Source organism: Phaenicophaeus curvirostris, chromosome 29 (assembly GCF_032191515.1).
Source record: "Phaenicophaeus curvirostris isolate KB17595 chromosome 29, BPBGC_Pcur_1.0, whole genome shotgun sequence".
Classification (NCBI taxonomy): domain Eukaryota; kingdom Metazoa; phylum Chordata; class Aves; order Cuculiformes; family Cuculidae; genus Phaenicophaeus; species Phaenicophaeus curvirostris.
Genome location: NC_091420.1, coordinates 3,695,306 through 3,715,443, shown reverse-complemented (window position 1 = coordinate 3,715,443; position 20,138 = coordinate 3,695,306). Strand labels below are relative to the sequence as shown.

The following is a 20,138-nucleotide window of genomic DNA, read 5'->3' as shown; positions in this document are numbered from 1 at the left end:
GGGATGCGAAAGCAGCTCATACGAGGTCTTCCCCCAGGAGCAGAGTGAGGCATGAGTGTGGCCTCATGCTCCAGGGAGGCTCTGGTGGGAGGTGGGACAGGGCAGGGAGGCTGGAGGGTGTCTCGTGGGACGGATGCTGGAAGGCGACTGCGCTGGGTGGGTGGCTCTTGGCACCGCGCGCGGCAGCTGGGGGGGCAGTTTCCTCCAGAGGGGAGGGTCTCGGCTGACTCTGGGTCTCCAAAGGCTTTTTGTGATCTCCTATCCTCTCTGCAGGAGGAGGATGAGCAGGAGGGTTGTGTCCCTCAGGGCTGTGCCTCGATTCTCTTGCTGGAGGGAGGCTGGGAGGTTGTGTCACCTACCTGTGACAGCACCAGTGACCCTCACAGGAGATAATCACAGTGCATGGAGCTCCTCCACCTCTAAAACCCGCTCCCCCCAGCCTGTCCCCTCTCCCCGGGAGGCTCAGTTGCTCCAGGCAGTGCTTTTAACCTTTTTTTCTCTCCTGCAAGCCAGGTGTGTGGCAGAGACCCTGACTCACAGCAAACACCGACCCACGTCTGCGGGTGCAGAGCCCACGCTCGCTGTCGCGTGAGCAGCTCCCGAGCGGTGGTGGCCGACGAGGACACGGCGGCTGGAGGAAGAGGAGAAGGAGGCATTCCGCGTGCAGCAGGTGCCGAGGCGACGTGTGCCACAACAAATCCCTCTGATTCAGCTCCAGTGCATCTGCCACTGATGGGGACCAAACGTTAATGAACAGCAACAAACAACCGAGGGGGCTGATCGCAGAGTCATAGAACGGTTTGGGTGGGAAGGGACCTCAAAGCCCATCCAGTCCCACCTCTGCCACGGGCAGGGACACCTCCCACTGCATCAGGGGCTCCAAACCCCATCCAACCTGGCCTTGGACACCTCCAGGGATGGAGCAGCCACAGCTTCCCTGGGCAACCTCTTCCAGGGCCTCCCCACTCTCAGAGCGAAGAAATTCTTCCTTAGGTCCAGTCTAAATCTATATTTAAACCAGGGATTGCCCCAGCCCAGGTGCAGGACCTTGCACTTGGCTTTGTTGAACCTCATGAGGTTCTCCCAGCCCCACTTCTCCAGCCTGTCCAGGTCCCTCTGGATCACATCCATCCTTCCGGAGTGGCAACTGCCCCCTCAGCCTGGTGCCATCCGAGAAAGTCTTCCCTGCTTCTTCCTGCTCCTCTCCTTGCTCCAAGTGAGTGGTTGCACAGAGTGACGTGTTGAGCACGGAGGTTCTTTGGCTCTGAACTTCGTCTCTCCTGCTGCATGTTGGCATGTGGGTGGTTCAAGCCCCTAACGATCATCTGCCGTTATCGCACCTTTGCCGGAGTCTCCTGCCGTTCTGATCTCGCTCATCAAAGAGGGGAACCTGCCATCTCTCTGCAGCCATCTGGGTGGGGAGATAGAATCTTGTGTGATTGCATCTGGGCTGCTGCTCTTTGCAGCTTGCTCAAGCCGTCCTGCAGAGCTTGCAGCCAGATATTTTAGTGTTTCTTTGACTTCTGTAACTCCTTTTATGTCAAGATCAAGGTCTGGGCGATCCACCTATCTTTGCATACTGCCTGGGTATTTGTAATGCTTGTTCCAGACCAGCGTGGGCTTTATCCAACTCGTTAACCTGCAACCAACATGATTTTACAGAAATATTCTTTACAGAAATATCTTGTCCTTGATTTGCTTCTGTTAAGGCTTCGGTAGTTGCTCCTGAGTCACGTTGCTGTGAGTCAGATCGCAGCTTCGCTGTGTGTCAGGAACCAGAACCTGATGGCCGTGCTTGGGGATTCCTTCCAGAGCCTGGATTTTGGATATTTAGGTGCTTTCCTGTTTGAACGGGCATTCATCAAGGCAGGATTTGCTTGTGGCTGCCTGCAGTGAGCCCAGAGCCGTGGGAAAGTCAGGAATGGAGTTGTGGATACAGAACCCCAACCTGCAGCAGAGTTATGTGGTGGGTCCAACCTGTTTCTACCACTTGCAGGGTCTATTGTGTTGCAGCAAGACCTCAGCATCTCCTTTATGCAACTCTCACGTTGTCCTTTGCTTCTAGACCTCACACGTTCTTCAAAGCGCAGACTCTTGGAATGTCCGTGTTGTGCTCTGGCTCCATTCAAGTTTTTTACCGAAAGCCTAGCAGAAAAAAGCAGAAATGTCTCTGATGAGCTGTGCAGCTGCCAGAACGGTTGGAGAGTGGGGCTGGTGATGTGCTAAGCAGGAGCTAAACGTGTGATTTAATAAGGTGAATTGCCACGTTGGCTGTTGAGGAACAAGTGATGGATGATGCTCTTTGGAGACACGGTGACCAGAGAAGATTCGGAGGTCACTGGAGTATCAGATAACCTTTATCTGCTTTAACTATTGAATTTCTAAGAGCATTAAGGGCTTACTTAGCCGTGGTACCTAAGTGTCTCAGCATAAAATCCTGCTCTCTTAACAGGTCTTCCAGTCTGGAGGACAGCAGTAAACTGGAGCAGGATCCAGAGGAGAGCTGGGCTTTGGAATAAGGTCCTGACTGTTGGAGTGACATTCCAGAGGCAGCTTAACCCGCTCAGGTAATTTTTCAATTTACAAATTAACTTTTCTCACAGTCCCTTCACGTTCCACAGGAATTCAGAGGTGTCGTGACTGCGCTGCACAGGCTGATGGCCAAGCTCCAAATGGCCTTTTCTAATCTACTCTGTGCGGGCTCGGTGACATTTATTAGCTCCTGGCTCGCGGTGCAGCTCCGAGCTGGCTCCAAATCCTGGCTGGCAACTCACTCTTCATGGGCTGTGGAGGCTGCTTCTCCAGGCGCTGATAGGGCAGGGAGAGCAGAGCCCAGAGTCCTCTCTGAGACTGCCCTGTGGTCTCCGTTGCAGTGTGAACAGGGGGTTTCATAGAGTCATAGGAGAGTTTGGGTTGGAAGGGACCTCAAAGATCATCCAGTCCCACCCCTGCCATGGGCAGGGACACCTCCCGCTGGATCAGGGGCTCCAAGCCCCATCCAGCCTGGCCTTGAACCCCTCCAGGGATGGGGCAGCCGCCCCTGCTCTGGGCAACCTGTTCCAGGGCCTCCCCACTCTCAGAGTGAAGAAATTCTTCCTTATATCAAGCCTAAATCTGCCCCTCTCCAGTTTATCCCCATTCCCCCTCGTCCTATCACCACAAACCTTTGTGAACACCCCCTCCCCAGCTTTCTTGTGGCCCCTTCAGGTACTGGAAGGTCTCTCTAAGTTCTCCTTGGAGCCTTCTCTTCTCCAGGCTGAACAACCCCAACTCTCTCAGCCTGTCCTCACGCAGGAGGTTCTCCAGCCCTCACATCATCCTTGTAGCCTCCTCTGGACCCGCTCCAACAGCTCCATCTCCTTCTTCTGTTGAGGATTCCAGACCTGGACACAATCCTCCAGATGAGGTCTCACCAGAGAGGAGCAGAGGGGACAATCCCCTCCCTCACCCTGCTGGCCACGATTCTCTCGATGCAGCCATTTGCGCAGCTTCGCTGTGGAAAATGCTGCAAATAGTGTAGGAAATGATGCTGGAGGGTTTTATTTCTGCAAAGGAATGAAATTCGCCCCAATTAATGATGTATTGAGTGTAAAATGCACATGATGTCAAAACAATGCATTTTAAATAGCTACAAACAAAACAATACGAAACGCCAGTCAAAAAGAAAATGTCCTTTGAAAAAAGCGCATAAAAATTAACAGAAAAACACCAAAGCAACAGAACTTTCTCCTTGGTGACTCTCAAACTGGAGAGCAGAATTCAAAAGCTCAGTTACAGGCAGGTGACATCAGTTCCAGAAATCCCCCTGTTACCTGGGACTAGTCAGTCACCTGAGCGTGCAAGACGAGAAAGAAATTGTTGGTTAAAATGGTTTAATCCATGAAACGTTGGCATCTTATAGATCCAGCTCTGCAATCCTCAGCTACTGCAAATGACTTTTTTGTTATTATGGGGAAAAAGAGGTGATTCTGCCCCTCTGTTCCTCTCTGATGAGGATTGTGTCTGGATCTGGAATCCTCAACAGAAGAGGAGGTGTCCAAAGCCAGGTTGGATGGGGCTTGGAGCCCCTGATCCAGTGGGAGGGGTTGGAACTGGGTGATCTTCAAGGTCCCTTCCAACCCAAACTATGCTATGACTCTATGACTACTAACCAGCTTGTGGTTTAATGGTTAAACCAGTCTTGGAGGGATGCAGGAGTGTGATGCCAATTAGGGAAAGGAGCCCCTAGACTGATTTATGAACCACAGGTCATGTTCATACAGCCTCAAATTGTTAGAAAAAAAATCCAATATTGTTTCTTAGATGCTTGAATGAATGCAGAGTATTGAGGAAGGGCTTTATTTGCTCAGTCAAAAGGAAGACAGAGCTCAAAAGCATTTCCAAGCCCTCGGAAGGTGTGTTTGAGCTGGAGGGCCAGGGTGAGGTGTAGTTAGTGCACTTACACGTGGGGATTCGGATGCTTTGAGTTGAGTTCCTACATCAGTGACCTACAAGAAAACTGACTTTTCAAGGGGTGAAGAGGCAAGCCTGTGGGATAATAACTATTTACAGGAGTATCGAGCCCATTTTTACTGTGGCAGCGGGTGTGGGTGGCAGCGCATAGAGGTCCGTGCGGGTAGTCATGCCAATCAGTGCATTCATCGAGGATGCAGAGAAGACTGTGAATAGGGAGCTGGCAAATTTTTAGGGTAAAAAAATGATTCATGAGAGCCAAATCTAGGGCTGAATGCAAGAAACTGAAGAGGGTCCCATGATGCTCATGCAGAAAATGCCAGATTACATTCAATTCAAATAGATGCAAAGCCAAATTCAAAGGAAAAAGAGGGGTGTGAATTGAGTGTTGATCGCACCGGTTGCAGCTGGTGGTAGAGCTGACTGGAAGAGGTGCACAAATTGATCAGAGGGCAACCTGATCATCCCATCCCCCTGATCAACCCATTCCCCCTCGTCCTATCACTCCAAGCCTTTGCGAACAGCCCCTCCCCAGCTTTCTTGTAGCCCCTTCAGGTACTGGAAGGTCTCTCTAAGGTCTCCTTGGAGCCTTCTCTTCTCCAGGCTGAACAACCCCAACTCTGGGAGGTCTCTCTGCTTGCAATGCCGGCTCTGCTTGCTCTAACATCTGCACGGTTAAATCATCCACGTCTCCAGCCCAACGCTTACACGGGGTCCTCTGCAGCCTTCCCAGAAAATAAGACAAGAGAGACCTATCTGGGGACAAACGTTCTCAAACTTCTCCACATCTCTGGGTCTCAATAACCAACTGCCCCAGTGCTGGTGATGCTGGCGGCCAAGGGGCTGCTACACGATGGGATGACCCCGTCTCAGCTGCGTTGCAGGGAGGTGATGTGTGCGCTGAAGCTTGTGTGCGAGGAGCTCTGCCCTGTGGCCACAGACCTAAGGCTGCCTCCTGCCCAGGAGTGGAGCTCTGGACACAGTAGATTGCGGCAGATTACAGATCGCTAGCGTGATTAATGCCTGCCAGTTCTGCTCCGTGAAAAAATGAGTTCTGCCGTGCAAAGCTGAGTGGTATCTCTTGGCCAGATTACAAACTTGGCTGTTGAAAATATATAAAGATATTAACGCTGTATGTTAAAGCTTCTTGAGGGCATTTGGGTTCCTGTGCTGCATGGTCTGACTACAGAGTTAGCCTCCGTCGCGCCGCCTGGAGAGAGTTATGCAGTATATTAAAATTCAGGTGTATTCCAGATGTCAAGGAGCCTTGGGAAATGAGGGAGTGGATGGGAGGTCCTGAATGAAAGCATGAGCTCAATAGGGATGTTGGAAACCTGAGCGAGGCGAGCAAACCCTGGGGCGTGGTTAGCCGAGGGATGTTGTTGGACAGAGGGTTATAAAGTGAAGGAGCTGGGCAGGCTGACCATCCCAGTGAAAAAACAGGGAAATCTTGGGGCAAGAAAGGCTGGAGATAGAAAAGCTCCTTGTATTGCGAACGCATCGCTGAGCTCCTGGCCCGAGCAAGCGCTGGGAGAAGCTGAGAAAGAGCTAAAGAATAAGAGAGTAGATTTTCCTCAGAAACAAGAAGCACGCCAAGGAGTTGACGGAGCCAGCGCATGATCAGAGTAGAAAAGGAGCAATTAGAAAAGCCAAGCCCATTACAGAGAAGATGAAGCAATTATTTGCAATATTGTTGATTGTAGAAGAAAACATGGAGATTCCCATGCTGCAATTAACCTTCACAGGGACTCATCAGAGGATGTGTTCAGAACTGAAAAGCCTGGAGAAGAGAATATGGATCCAATTGATGAAGCAGACAGTGATAAACCATCTACGCTGGTTGAATTTCTTCAGTCTGAGGGTGGGGAGGCCCTGGAACAGGTTTGCTGAAGGGAAAGCTGTGGCTGCCCCATCCCTGGAGGTGTCCAAGGCCAGGTGGGATGGGGCTTGGAGCCCCTGATCCATGGGAGGGGGGATGGAACTGGATGATCTTTAAGGTCTCCTCCTCTCCTCTCTCTCTCCCTTCTTCCTTGCAGCTCACATTTTGCCAAAAATCTGCTCTGGCCACAGCTAATGTGTATGAAATTCCAATGCAAAGAATTTTTTGAGAAATATAGGCTGTGAAATTGAGCTTATAAATGAGCACAAACTACACCCTTAACTGTGGAGTCCTTAGCCTGGCTTATAAGGCTGCTAATCCCCACCTGCCAGAGGTGAATGGCCTGAGGGGGCTTGGACCATTCCAGGTGGGTTTTGTGCTTCCGTGTGTGGTTCTGCTGAAATAATTTGCTTCTCCTGTAATTAATAACTCTCGTATCTACCCAACATGTCATATATGCTCCTTTGTGGCTCTCAGAGCCACGAGGGCTGGAGGATCAGGCAGAGCACGTGCTGCTCTGAAGCTCGTGTAAGCTCAGAAGCAGCATCACATTCTGAGGAAGGGGAACTCTACGGCTTCTCCAACAGTGCCTGGGAAGACACTTCTCCTTTTGCAGCAAAGAGCTTGTCAGTAATTCTACCATGGGGCTGCTGAGCCACCCTCGTGGAGGAAAAAAACAGGTTTGTTTGAAATCCCGAGCTTTGAACAGAACACCCTGACCCCAAGATGAGGACAAAGATTGTTTTCTCACAGGAGCAAACACGGCTGGAAAGCTAGAGCCAAAATATTTATCAGTGGCTGAAACTTTGTATTCTTGCTTTGTGACAGTTGATTTTAAAACTATGGTTTTTTAGATGTTAAACTTGTGTGGGGAAATGAAAGCATCTGGGAAAGCGAGGCCAGGTTTCTCTCCTGCATTTCAGTCCGAGCGGCTCCGTGCTGGGGGAAGAACTTGCCCTGGTCTTCTGGGACCTCACAGCAGTAATTTCAGATCTGGAATCCTCAGCATAAGGAGGAGATGGAGCTGTTGGAGCGGGTCCAGAGGAGGCTACAAAGATAATGCAAGGGCTGGAGCATCTCCCGTACGAGGCCAGGCTGAGAGAGTTGGGGTTGTTCAGCCTGGAGAAGAGAAGGCTCCAAGGAGACCTTAGAGCAGCTTCCAGAACCTGAAGGGGCTACAAGAAAGCTGGGAGGGACTATTCATAAAGCCTTGTGGCAATAGGATGAGGGGCGATGGGGATAAATAGGAGAGGGGCAGATTTAGACTGGGCATAAGGAGGAATTTCTTCACTCTGAGAGTGGGGAGGACCTGGAAGAGGTTGCCCAGGGAAGTTGTGGCTGCTCCATCCCTGGAGGGGTTCAAGGCCAGGTTGGATGGGGCTTGGAGCCCCTGATGCAGTGGGAGGTGTCCCTGCCCATGGCAGGGGGGTTGGAACAGGACGATCTTTAAGGTCCCTTCCAACCCAAACTGTTCTGTGATTCTATGATGGGGATTTGGCCCTCATCCAGAGCTGAAATCAGCCATGTAGTCAGCAAGTATATGTGTGTGCATTTGAGTGGGATGTTCTCCGACTCCCACACTCGCCTTTTTCTCTTTGGATAAACGCTTGCTCTGAAATTCTCCTTGAAAAGGTTTGCCAAGCGCATCCCCGCATGGCTGACCATCACCCACAGCCCTTCTCTGGGTGCACAGCAAGAAAAATCCTTTTTAGCAGAGCTCCCAGAGCTTGAGAAGGCTCTTTTGCTGTGCTCACAGCTCCACTGCTGGTGTTAACCCCTTGTCTGGGACCTTCCTGGGATGACCCATCGCTCCTCTGTGGGGATCGTCCCAGGAAGAAGCTGAAAGTGAAAAGGGGGAACAAGGAGAGGGGGAAGTACAGCAGGAAGGGTGTTTGCTTTGTAGATTTTACTGGTTTTTGACGTGTCCCTGCAAGCAGAAGTCTCTGCCCGTCCCTGCCCTGCAGATCTTCTGTTTGTGGAAGCTACCATGAGTGACTTTGTAGTTGAATCATAGAAGAGTGTGGGTTGGAAGGGACTCAAAGACTCAAAGCCCACCCAGACCCACCTCCTTCCATGGTCTGGGACACCTCGCTGACTCGATCTCACAGTCTGCATCACAGTCTCGCATAGTTCTAAGAAATTACCCCTGTTGCAAAATGATGATATTTTCCTACTTATTTTTCATCTGTGCTGGTTCCCTGCAGAGAAACATCTCCATGGCTTGTCCACTGCTGTTTGCAGAGCAGGACCACTCACTCTTCCCTTCGCAGCACTTTTCTGGCCTCAGATGTTTGCTGGGCTCCAGCACCTCCAGCATTTTCGCCCTCTTTGTCCGTATCACCACAGCTCGCTGCATCCTTCCTGGGAAGATGCTCTCTAAAGCTCAGTGTGAAGCAGCCTTTATGTTGTGCTCCTGCCTGGCAGACAGCAAGGGCTCTACTGGCTCCTTCTTCGTGGTCCCCAAACCAGCGCGTTTGGTCATTGTCAATATTGCTGCTGCTGCTACCTGAGCTACGTACAACTTGCATTTTCAACCTTCTCTGCTGCGTTTCTGCGCTGAGCGGCAAAGCAGGCGCTTCATGAAGCAAGGGAGGGAGCGTGTGTGAGCGTGCACGTGCCTGTGCGCTCTGCAGAAACCCGAGGTGGGGTTGGGATGCAGAAAACCCATCGTGATAACGCGCCCTCTGCGTGGGAGGGAGGGTGCTGGATCGCCGGGCAGCCTTTGTTTTGGAAGTTATGTAAGGAGATTTGGAGTGCTGCTGAAGTGCTCGGCTGGCTGGTTTGTCTGAACAGAAGTGCCTGCGTGTTCTCCCATCACACGAGCTCTCAGGATACGCCTGGGAGCTCAGGATGCTGAGCTGGAGGCTGGAGTTCTGCTATTGACTGCGGTGACGGTGAAAATGCGTTTTCACGTTAATCCTTGCTGTGCGAATGTGCTGGCTTGGAACTGGGAGCTCCTCGGAACGGTCCCTTCTGCTTGAGATCAGATGCTCTTGGGATGATAATTCAGGTGGATTTGGACCTTGGGAGGTTTTCTGGCCCTTGGTTATAGCTATGCATGTCAAAGGATGTTCAACAAAGATTGTGATTTTACTCCATACCCATCTCTGGAGCTCCTGAGGCTTTGGACTGGTGCCCCTCCTCCCTGAAGGATGCCCAGAAGCTGCTTTTCTTTCCTAAGCTGTCATCCCTGCACTGTCCGAAATCCAGCCAGCGCTGCTGAACACATCAAGGACAAAGGCAGAGTTATGAATCCGCTCTAGCACGAAGATAAGACTCAGTATAATTAGAAACTTTTTATGTGGAGAAATGAATCAAAGCTTCTTCTACTCCTGGGACACTTTAACTCTTTACAGCTTCTATTATTAGTTGTGGAACCATTTTTTTTCTCAGTTCCAGGCTAGGAAAACCTGCAGTAAGAAGTCAGTCCATGTTGAACTGACCCCGCTGAGCTGCTTGACCCCGTGAACAAATGAGTGACGATGGCACATGGCACACATCTAGGGACCTTGCCCTGTTATGAGCACCTTGGGAGGCTTGAGATGAGATTGTAGGAAATACCAGAAATAAGATACCTTTATCTTTGCCTGTGGCAAGCAAACTGTACTCTTCGTGCTCTAATTTCCTTGACAACTTGGTTTTCTTTGGAGAACACGTGCTGCAATTCGAGCAACACGTAGGGAGCGCAGGGGTCTTACCGGGCAGCGGTGTGAGCGCTGAACAAAGCTCAGTTCTGCTGGATGCCCAGGACCTTTGAGGCTGAAGGAGACGAGATCTTCTCACGCCGTGGGGCACTGTGAGAATTCATAACCTCCCTGCTATTTCTGAGACTCCCTTCTCCGGGGGACGAGTGTAACAGATAAATGCAAGAGGGATCAAAAGATTCCCTATTTAGAGCACGGTTTGATGTGTAGTAAACAAGCCCCGGGGCTGTACACTGAATGATGAAGATACAAACCACACTGAGCAGCGCAGGAACACGGCACAAAACAATGTAATGTGTAGCTGTCCAGAAAGAACTGGTTAATCTGTCTGGAAGTGAAGATGTGGAGCACAGACAGGGCACCACATCAGCGTGAAATTGGTGAGCGCTGCAGGTGCCGAGCTCCGCCAGGGAGCCAGAGCAGATGAATGGGATGTGTGCAGGGCAGGATGAACAGAGAAGGCTCAGAGCAAACTGGATGCAACGTCCCGACCTGGGCGGCAGGTTTGGGACCTGGGAAGGAGTGGAGTCAGTGAGACAGATGCATCCCGGACACCGCAGCTGCCGAACACTTCATTAGTGTCCACGGTAGGGGGTGGAACTGGATGATCCTTAAGCTCCCTTCCAACCCAGGCTATTCTATGGTTCTATAATCTTTCCTTGTCCTCCTCTATCAGCCCTTCCAGGACTCTGGGGTACGACAGGACCATCTTCCTGCGCTGCGAAGCCCCATTGATGCTCTGAGCGATGCCGCAGGATTTTACCAGCAGCAACCAGCCATCCAGGCCCAGGTTATTGTTCTATCAGCTAAATTACCTGCTGACCCAGGCGTGCTTCCTGCTGCACTGCCCAGCACTCCAGCCTGTTTACCACTTAGCTCTGAAATTGCAATAACGAGATTACCTGATATAAAGCAAAGCTCCCCCAGCTTTCCTGCTCTGGCTCTCCTCCTCCTGCTTTGCACAGAGGGCTCTGTCCCAGGAGGAGTCAGCAGTGGATTTGCTGCTAGAGACTGCGCTTGCTCTGGCTTTGCCTATATCCTTCAAAGAGAATCAGTGTGAGGAAGGAAGTTAGTTTAATCAGGCTGTTTATCCTTTCAAAGTGAGCAGTTCGCTCGGAATAAGTAGGGGAGCTCAGTGGGCTCAGCGAACAGCAGCTTATCCCAGCAATTTGTGCTTCGAGAGATGGTTTTTCCTTCCTCCTGAAGGTGCTGGAGGAGCGGTGGGTGAGAGGTGTGCTTGATCCAGACGTACAGAGTAAGGGGATAGGAGCTGACAGTGCACAAATGTAGTTTTGGAGGAGCCTGGAGCTGGGAGGGTGTTTGGGAGGAATATATGGCAGCGGGTTGGAACTGGATGATCTTCAAGGAGTCAAAGTGCTGCAGTTCAATCGCTGATGCTGGCACTTGCACAGCACCGTGTGCATTAACCCCACTGCTGTTCTGTTGCAGAGGTGTGAAAATTTACCCTGAGACTCCACTAACTGCAGCAGCAAGCAGAGTGTGCAAAGTCTGATCCAGCCAGGTGAGTTCACACTGACTTATGACTATTTAATATCGGCGCAATAGCAGCACCAGCGAATCCTGTTTATATTATACTGGGATTTCACTATATTAGGTGCTGCACAAAGAGACAAACCCGCTCCTTTACCCCCAAGCAGCTCAGAGGCTAAATGTGGGACTGGGGCTCTGGGCGCCCATAGTCTGTAACGTCTTCTCTGCGTCTCTTTGGATTCCATGCAATTTGCTCTGTACAGATCATTAACAAAAATGTGTTGATCAAATCTCTGTGACTAACTAGAAATTGAGGTTTTATTCCTCCCTTCCCTCCAGTAAGAGGTAACGGACCCCGTGCCCAAAGCTCATTAGAGATCTAGATTGCGCCTCTATAACCCTTGGTGAGTTTCTGAAGAGTGTGTGTGTGTTGATGATGAACTTCTGATTTATAAACCTCCTATTTTACAAATTAATTCTCAGACACAGATGCTTCGGCTGAGAAACCAGCACTGACAAATACCTTTCAAGCCCATTATGTTCTTGCAAAATCTACTGCTCTCTCCGGCCTCTGCTTCCTATTAGAAAAGGTATTGGTGGTAAAAATAAAAGGAATAATGGTTTCATTGCTTATTATCTGCATCAAGAGAAGCGTGACCAGCAGGGCGAGAGGGGGTTCTGCCCCTCTGCTCCTCTCTGGTGAGACCTCATCTGGAGGATTGTGTCCAGTTCTGGAATCCTCAGCAGAAGAAGGAGATGGAGCTGTTGGAGCGGGTCCAGAGGAGGCTACAAGGATGATGTGAGGGCTGGAGAACCTCCCGTGTGAGGACAGGCTGAGAGAGTTGGGGTTGTTCAGCCTGGAGAAGAGAAGGCTCTGAGGAGACCTTAGAGCAGCTTCCATTGCTGAAAGGGGCTACAAGAAAGCTGGGGAGGGGCTGTTCACAAAGGCTTGTGGTGATAGGATGAGGGGGAATGGGGGTTATAACTGGATGATCTTTAAGTTCCTTTACAACCCAAACTATTCTATGATTCTGTGATTCTATGATCTGGGTCAGCAGATCAATCTAAAGGGGATTTGGAATAGTTTTGTGGAGAAGAAAACACCTCTTTTGTCTCATAATGAGCTTGGGAAGGCTGAGAACTTTTCTAGCCCTTCACACAGGCTGAACGAGGTGTCCATCCGTGCTGGTGATGTGATGCTCCCTGGCTGGTGCTCACACATCAGTCCTTCTGGCAAGCCGACCTCCGTTCCTCCTGGGTATCGCGCGTGGACACTCCTCATGTTCTCTTCTGGTCGGCTCCTTTACAGTTTTCACAGTTATAATCTCCTTGGGAATCTCGCTGACAGTCTCAGGCTCCCTTGGATCCAATTTTTCTCCCTGCAAGCTTAGTAAACCCCTTTCTAGGATTAATAAGCAGAGCCAGGTCGGTGCCCAAGTCCCAGCCCAAGCGTATCTTGGGCTGCTGGCTCTTCTCACCTCACTTATCGTGTGAGTGATCCCCTCTCCAGCCCCTTTCCAGAACAGCTCCATGGAGATCAGCTGCTGACTGCAGACCCTGCCTGCTGGATGGGTGACCACGATATCAGAGCAGCACGAATAGCAAGTTTAACCAACTCTCTGCTCTTCAGTATACAGTAGATAAAATAATTCGCTTTAGACTCCTCTCAAAACCTCTGCTGCCTTCCCCACAGAGGGGTCACAGTGTTTAAATGCTGTGTGCACAAACATCAGGCAGCACTGGGAGCTGGAAACCACAATTCCCTTCTCCTCAGGCAAACATGATAGATGCGTGTTTACATAAAAATGGAACTGGGAAAGCCTAACGAGCGTTAAATACCAGCTCTGGGGGCTCTGACTTGAAGTGAAGCAGGAATAGGTGGATTTGAAAGCTGGGAGGTTCTCCAGCCCTCACATCATCCTTGTAGCCTCCTCTGGCCCCGCTCCAACAGCTCCATCTCCTTCTCCTGCTGAGGATTCCACAACTGGACACAATCCTCCAGACGAGGTCTCACCACAGAGGAGCAGAGGGGACAATCCCCTCCCTCCCTGCTGTTCACGCTTCTCTTGATGCAGCCCAGGACACAGTTGGTTTCTGGGATGCGAGTGCACGTTGCTGGCTCATGTCGAGCTTCTCATCAACCAGCCCCCCAAGTCCTTCTCCTCAGGGCTGCTCTCAATATGAATTATGAAGGGCTGCAGCCAGAAGGGACACAAATCCTCTACAAAAAAAAATTTGAGAAAGCTTAAAAAACCAAGTCCTCAAACCAGCAAAATAGTCAAATCTGAGCAAAAAAAAAAAAGAGTCAAGAAGCTGAAGAAGAGGGTCCCGTTCAGTGCTATATGAATTCACCAAAACTGCAATAAATAGACAGGCAGAGCTGAAGTGTGAAGTGTGGAGGTGTCCTCCCGCTTGTAATTATAGAGAAACAAACACATTTTGTCATCCCTGTGGGAGAAAGCACCCTTATGAAATGCCAGCATCCACCCTGTGGCTGAGATTAACACACTGGATATTTACAGGTTAATGCAACGTATAGGATCATAGAATAGTTCATGTTGGGAGGGCTGGGAGGGTTGGGGGTGTTCAGCCTGGAGAAGGCTCCAAGGAGACCTTAGAGCAGCTTCCAGAACCTGAAGGGGCTACGAGAAAGCTGGAGAGGGGCTGTTCACCAAGGCTTGTGGTGTTAGGATGAGGGGCAATGGGGATAAACTGGAGAGGGGCAGATTTAGACTGGACATAAGGAGGAATTTCTTCACCATGAGGGTGGGGAGACCCTGGAACAGGTTTCCCAGAGCAGTGGTGGCCGCCCCATCCCTGGAGGGGTTCAAGGGTTTGAACTACTTGTTAAAATGCTTGGTCTGTTTTCTCTCCCCAGCTGAATTTCTCTTCTAGTAGCACCCATTTTTCCTTCTTTAATTCTTATTGAGAGATTGTCTCCTCCTGGAGTCTTCTACTCAGTGAAAGTACCTGTGCTCTTGAAATCCTCCTTTTTCTCCTTGTTTGCCCTTCCTGAACAAGCTATACCCTTGGATATTAATATTCCAGACATAAGTTATCCCAACAAGCCTGTTACGCCAATTAAATCAGAATTTTGCTTTGTAGGAAGAATTTGAGCTCCTCCTGTTTGTTCTGTTTTTAATGTTTGTATACACAGATTTCTAAAACATTAAATGCAATGTCCAGTATTGTCCTTGTCCTCTTATGAACTGTAAATGGTTCAAAAGCCATCCTGAAATCAGTATGGTTTCTTGCTTGTCAAAAGGTTATTTCAGAATGTTACTTCTCTGGTGGTTCGAATCCTATTAATTTTCAGCCTGTGTTCATGGCAAATTTATATTTATTTATTCTTGTGCCAATTTGTGCTTTGGATTAAATAGGTCTTCTCCCTCCATGGTGTTTACTCCCCCAACATATTTATAGCAATGTTTCTCCATCTCCTCAGCCTTCGCTTTGTTGCTGGAACAAACTCAGTGCTGTTGTTTCTGGTGGACATCCCATTTTTTTGAGCAGAAGTCCTCAGCATCATCACCTAAGCAGGTGCCTGGTCCTTTCCTCTGCTCAATCGCATTGGATTGATGTGACTCCGGACCTCAAGAGCGAGCAGCCCTTCTGGTGCACTAACTTTGGATGGAAAATGCTTCAACTTTAGACCAGCTACCAATTTTGTGGTAATTCCTGCTTGAATTGATCGATGAACTATTAACTCCTAGGGGCTGTTTGTTAGCTGATGCCTCACCTACTGGTGGAATTTAGAATCAGGCTCTGGATGCCTCAAGGCAGGGGATGCTTGGTTTGCTATCAGCAGGTGAAGGAGGAGACAGGATAGTGCTCTGTGCTCTCCATTTGCTGTGGAAAGAGGAGCTGTGGGACCCTGCTCGGGGTAGGGGGGCAGGTGGGATGTGGGATGCACGCTTATTTTGTAGAATCATAGAATAGTTTGGGTTGGAAGAGACCTTAAAGATCATCCAGTCCCACCCTTTGCCATGGGCAGGGACACCTCCCACTGCGTCAGGGGCTCCAAGCCCCATCCAACCTGGCCTTGAACCCCTCCAGGGATGGGGCAGCGACAGCTTCCCTGGGAAACCTGTTCCAGGTCATCCCCACTCTCAGAGGGAAGAAATTCCTCCTTATGTCCAGTCTAAATCTGCCTCTTTCCAGTTTATACCCATTGCCCCTCATCCTATTGCCACAAGGCTTTATGAATAGTCCCTCCCAGCTTTCTTGTAGCCCCTTCAGGCACTGGAAGCTGCTCTAAGGTCTCCTTGGAGCCTTCTCTTCTCCAGGCTGAACAAGCCCTATGATTCCGTGCTTCTATGATTCGATGATGTGATCCCATGATCCTGGGTGATGCCATCTGGCTCTAGGGCTGGACAGCAGCCTTGGATGCGTTTGATTTACTCGCACAAAGAGAAATCCTGGCTGGCCAAGCTCTAGAGCTGGGCGAGAGACGGGCTCGGTGCCAGGTGAGGGAAAGGTGCCTGCGGCGCGGCGTGAGGTGTGTGCACAGCCGGAGGGCTCACGGGAGACGTGCCTGGACGGCACAGACCCCTCCGGCACGGGCTCTTCCATCTGGAGGTGGGCAGCTGGCAGGTTCACGGCACTCGTCTGTGCACAGGGATGCACGAAGGGGGAGGCTCTTGTTGTGTACGTGGCTTCAGGCATTTGTGTCCCCTCGGGCACGAGTCCAGTGCCCTTGTCTGTGCCCGATGGGAGCACGCAATCCCCTGCTTGGCTCAGCTCCGTGTCCAATCACGCTGTGGAGATGCTGCCTAGAGAGAGCTGCTGTCTCCAAGCTGAGCAGAGACGAGGAGTGGATCCGTGTGGTGCACGGTCTCAGCTTTGCTGGCTGGAGGGCAGCAGTTCTGGTGCTTGGCTGCCTCTCCGCGATGGGCTGAAGCCATGCGTGCTCCTCCTTGATTCCGGGAAGAGGATGGTGCCTTTGCAGCTGTTTGTTCTTGGGAACTGACAGTCCCAGGAAAGCTGCCAAATCTCCGGCTGATGGATGAGCCCCTCTCAGAGCCTGAAAACCTTTCAGAGAAACAGAGCAGAGCTCTTTAGGGAGCTGCATGTGGGGATAATTCAGAGCGAGGGGGCAGAATTGAAAACGGGAGCAGTGCAAAGGGTGGTGACAAAAACGCCTCTTCATGTGCATGGGAGTTCCCAAAGCTGGGCTGGGAAGAGAGTCTGGGAAACTGGAATTACTGGACTGAGACAGGGAGAAGATGAAAGAAGTTAAGACACAGCAGAGATGCTGACCTGATGGGAGAGCAATGCCATTAAGAACAGGCATTAAACCAAGCAAATCTGGAATAAAGAGAATGAAATGATTCCTGTCACAACCAGAGATCTAGTGAACTGCTGGTCACGGTGCCACTAAACCGACTTGGAAGTTAAATGTCTTCTTCTCGGGCACTGTTTGTGGGTCAGTACTTCTAGCAAACCATTCTCAGTTGAAGGGGGCCTTAAAGGGAAGCCAAATTACCTCAGGGACTACGTGGCCTGGCTTTTCTTGGACATTTTGCTCATAGAGAGGGCAAGAGGAGAGCAGAAAACAAATGGCAAAATCGAATTGCAAAGGCTGCTGGCCAAGATTACCGAACACAGGCAAGTGGATCTCTGCCTCACGTGGGTCTCTTGTGGTCCTCAGAAATGTTTTCAGCCAGAAGCAAAGCAAGCAGCTCTGGATCATAGAATCACAGAACCACAGAATCAGAGAATCGTAGAATAGTTTGGGTTGGAAGGGACCTTAAAGCCCATCCAGTTCCACCCCCGGCCATGGGCAGGGACACCTCCCTCTGGAACAGGCATCTGGTTGCACATCCTCCTCCACCAAGGTGTTTGTCCTCTCACTGCTGGTGAGGTCTCAGCTCTCCTCCAGCTGCAGTTTCCATCCTTGTCTTCCCCTCCAGGTGTCCCTGCAGGGTGCGGAGCCGCCTGGTACGATGCCCTGCAGGTGTCTGGCCCAGGTGAGCTCTCCCAGTGCTCCCAGTGCTCAGCCAGCTGGCACACAAACTGCTTCGCTGGGCTGACGTTCCCTCACGTGCTCTGCTAAGCAGCGTCTGGAGCCGCTCTGGGAATTGAAAACCTTAACAGAAGCTGCGGTGGCAGGTCCTGCCTGAGCTCGCACGTTTGCATCGTCCCTCGATGGTTCTTGACTCAAATCATTTTCCTGTGGGGCGACGGGAGCGGTTTCCTCCTGTTTCTCGTGGAGGAGACTTATGGGTCTGCTGGGAGCCCCTGCAGAGCATCTCTTTGCCGACACCAGCGTGAATCACTCAGGTTGCCCGGTCAGACCAGGCTGGTGCCTGCAGAGCTCCAGGGGAACAGCAGGGAAGGAGGCAGAACAATCTGTTGCTCGGTGCAAGCACAGGGGCCAGAACCGGGAGCGCAGGCAGGGGGTGGCTGGAACAGGCAGACGGAAGCCGGAGCGGATGGTGGGTGGGCTGGCAGAGACCCAGGGCTCGAGGAGCCTCCGTCCTGGGGCTCCACATCTGCCTGGTGCATCTCCAGGGAGCAAACCATGGCTCCCTATCTCGTGCGTGCACGCCGAGTTTCCCTGAGGACTCTGATTATGCTAATGAAACGTCTGCAAAGTGCAAGACACAATCACTCTGTAATTCTGTATCTGTCCCTTGTCATTTTTCATAGAATCACCAGGTTGGAAAAGACCCATCGGAACATCGAGTCCAACCATTCCCATCAATCACTAACCCATGTCCCTCAGCACCTCATCCACCCGTCCCTTAAACCCCTCCAGGGAAGGGGACTCAACCCCCTCCCTGGGCAGCCTCGGACACTGCCCGATAACCCTTTCCATGAAAAATTTCATCCTGATGTCCATCCTGACCCTCCCCTAGTGGAGCTTGAGGCCATTCCCTCTCGTCCTGTCCCCTGTCCCTTGGGAGAAGAGCCCAGCTCCCTCCTCTCCACAACTTTGTTGATGGGTTCATTCTGCTGCCAGTCTGGTAGGTGAATTTGTACATTTACTGCAGCCCGGCAGAGCGAGTACCATGTCCTGAGGTGTCTTGCTTCCAGGTTCCCCTTGGGATCCCCTGGGGACACGAGGCTGGTTCTGGCTCCCTGGCTGGACTCAAAAACTGCTCTTGGCCTTGTGGGGTACGTCCTGTGACTTGGGTGCCTCAACCCTAGTGTTCCCTGTTCTTGTTTACGTGCTTTCCTATTTAACTAATAGTTCTGCAGCTAATTACCGATGGGATTATTTATAGCAGTCTGGTTCTCCCTAATAGGTCTGCTTACGACTCCCTCCTTTGATATAAATAAAGGACCAGGGAGGCTGTAAAGCTGGAAGATAGAATGTGCAGTAAGAAATACCAGGGAAAGGGATGAATCCTTCTCACCCCAGGGTCCTGTTGTCCTCTGCTGTGTTATACCCTCTCTTGCAGAGTCAGCCAAGCCTGTGATGGGAAGAGGAGAGACTCTTAGAGCTCTGCTAGACCTGACCGTCCCTTCCTATGGACCAAGATCACTGGAGAGATGACCAGCTCGTGGTCCTAGCGTGGTCAGAAGGGGAGTCTGGACCATCACCAGCAGCGAAACCAAGAGCTCCAGGGATGTGTGAGTCTGTAGAAACGAGACCTGAGTGGGATACAGGGAAGTCTGTGCGGCTTGGAAAAGGGAGGCGAGTAGATGAGCTGTGCAAGGGGGCAGCACGCACCGGGGAGACCTCTACAAGGTGGCTCTGGAGCAGCAGGGAACCAAAGCTGAGGAGCAGTCACTTTGAATTTCTCTGTCTGTTAAAGCAAACAGCGTTTCCTTGCATTGTCTCTGCTTAGCCAGGGGCTGGCTCCGATCGCTTGTATATTCCTTTTGCAATCAAACTGGGATCCAGAGCCACACGGTGGCTTTGCTCCAGGGTGTATAAGGAGAGATGGGAGCTTTGGTTTCCAAAGTTTTCCTGGTTTTGTAAACAACCAAAAGGAAATATTTATCTTAGCAAGGGGTTAGTTGAGGACACTGTGGATGCTACCAGTCTGCATGCATTCAAAACGCGGCTGAACAAATTAATGGATGAAAAATGCATCAAGGACCATTAAACCTGAAGATACCATCTTGGGCTTGGGAAATCCCTGAACCACAGGGATCTGGGGGATAAGAAAGCATGCCAGGGATGCTTACGGTGTTCTTACAACCTTCCCTTGCTGTTTGCTGTTGGAAGTGGTGATGGGAGGAGGTTACAAAGATGATGCGAGGGCTGGAGCATCTCCCATACGAGGACAGGCTGAGAGAGTTGGGGTTGTTCAGCCTGGAGAAGAGAAGGCTCCGAGGAGACCTTAGAGCAGCTTCCAGTACCTGAAGGGGCTACAAGAAAGCTGGGAAGGGGCTGTTTACAAAAGCTTGTAGTGATAGGATGAGGGACAATGGGGATAAACTGGAGAAGGGCAGATTGAGACTGGACATAAGGAGGAATTTCTTCACTCTGAGAGTGGGGAGGCCCTGGAAGAGGTTTCCCAGAGCAGGGGTGGCTGCCCCATCCCTGGAGGGGTTCAAGGCCAGGCTGGATGGGGCTTGGAGCCCCTGATCCAGTGGGAGGTGTCCCTGCTCATGGCAGGGTTGGGACTGGATGATATTTAAGGTCCCTTCCAACCTGT

At 51.0% G+C, this 20,138-nt stretch overlaps 1 protein-coding gene across 1 annotated transcript in view; it reads right to left on the bottom strand.

The window, feature by feature from the left end:
• The window catches only part of DUSP23 (dual specificity phosphatase 23), a 54,986-nt gene extending 37,072 nt beyond the window's left edge, over positions 1-17,914 (bottom strand). The window contains exon 1 of the mRNA XM_069878890.1: positions 17,910-17,914. The gene's annotated coding sequence lies outside the window, so the exon portion shown is untranslated. The remainder of the gene's footprint in view (positions 1-17,909) is intronic.
• Between the last annotated feature and the right edge of the window lie 2,224 nt (positions 17,915-20,138).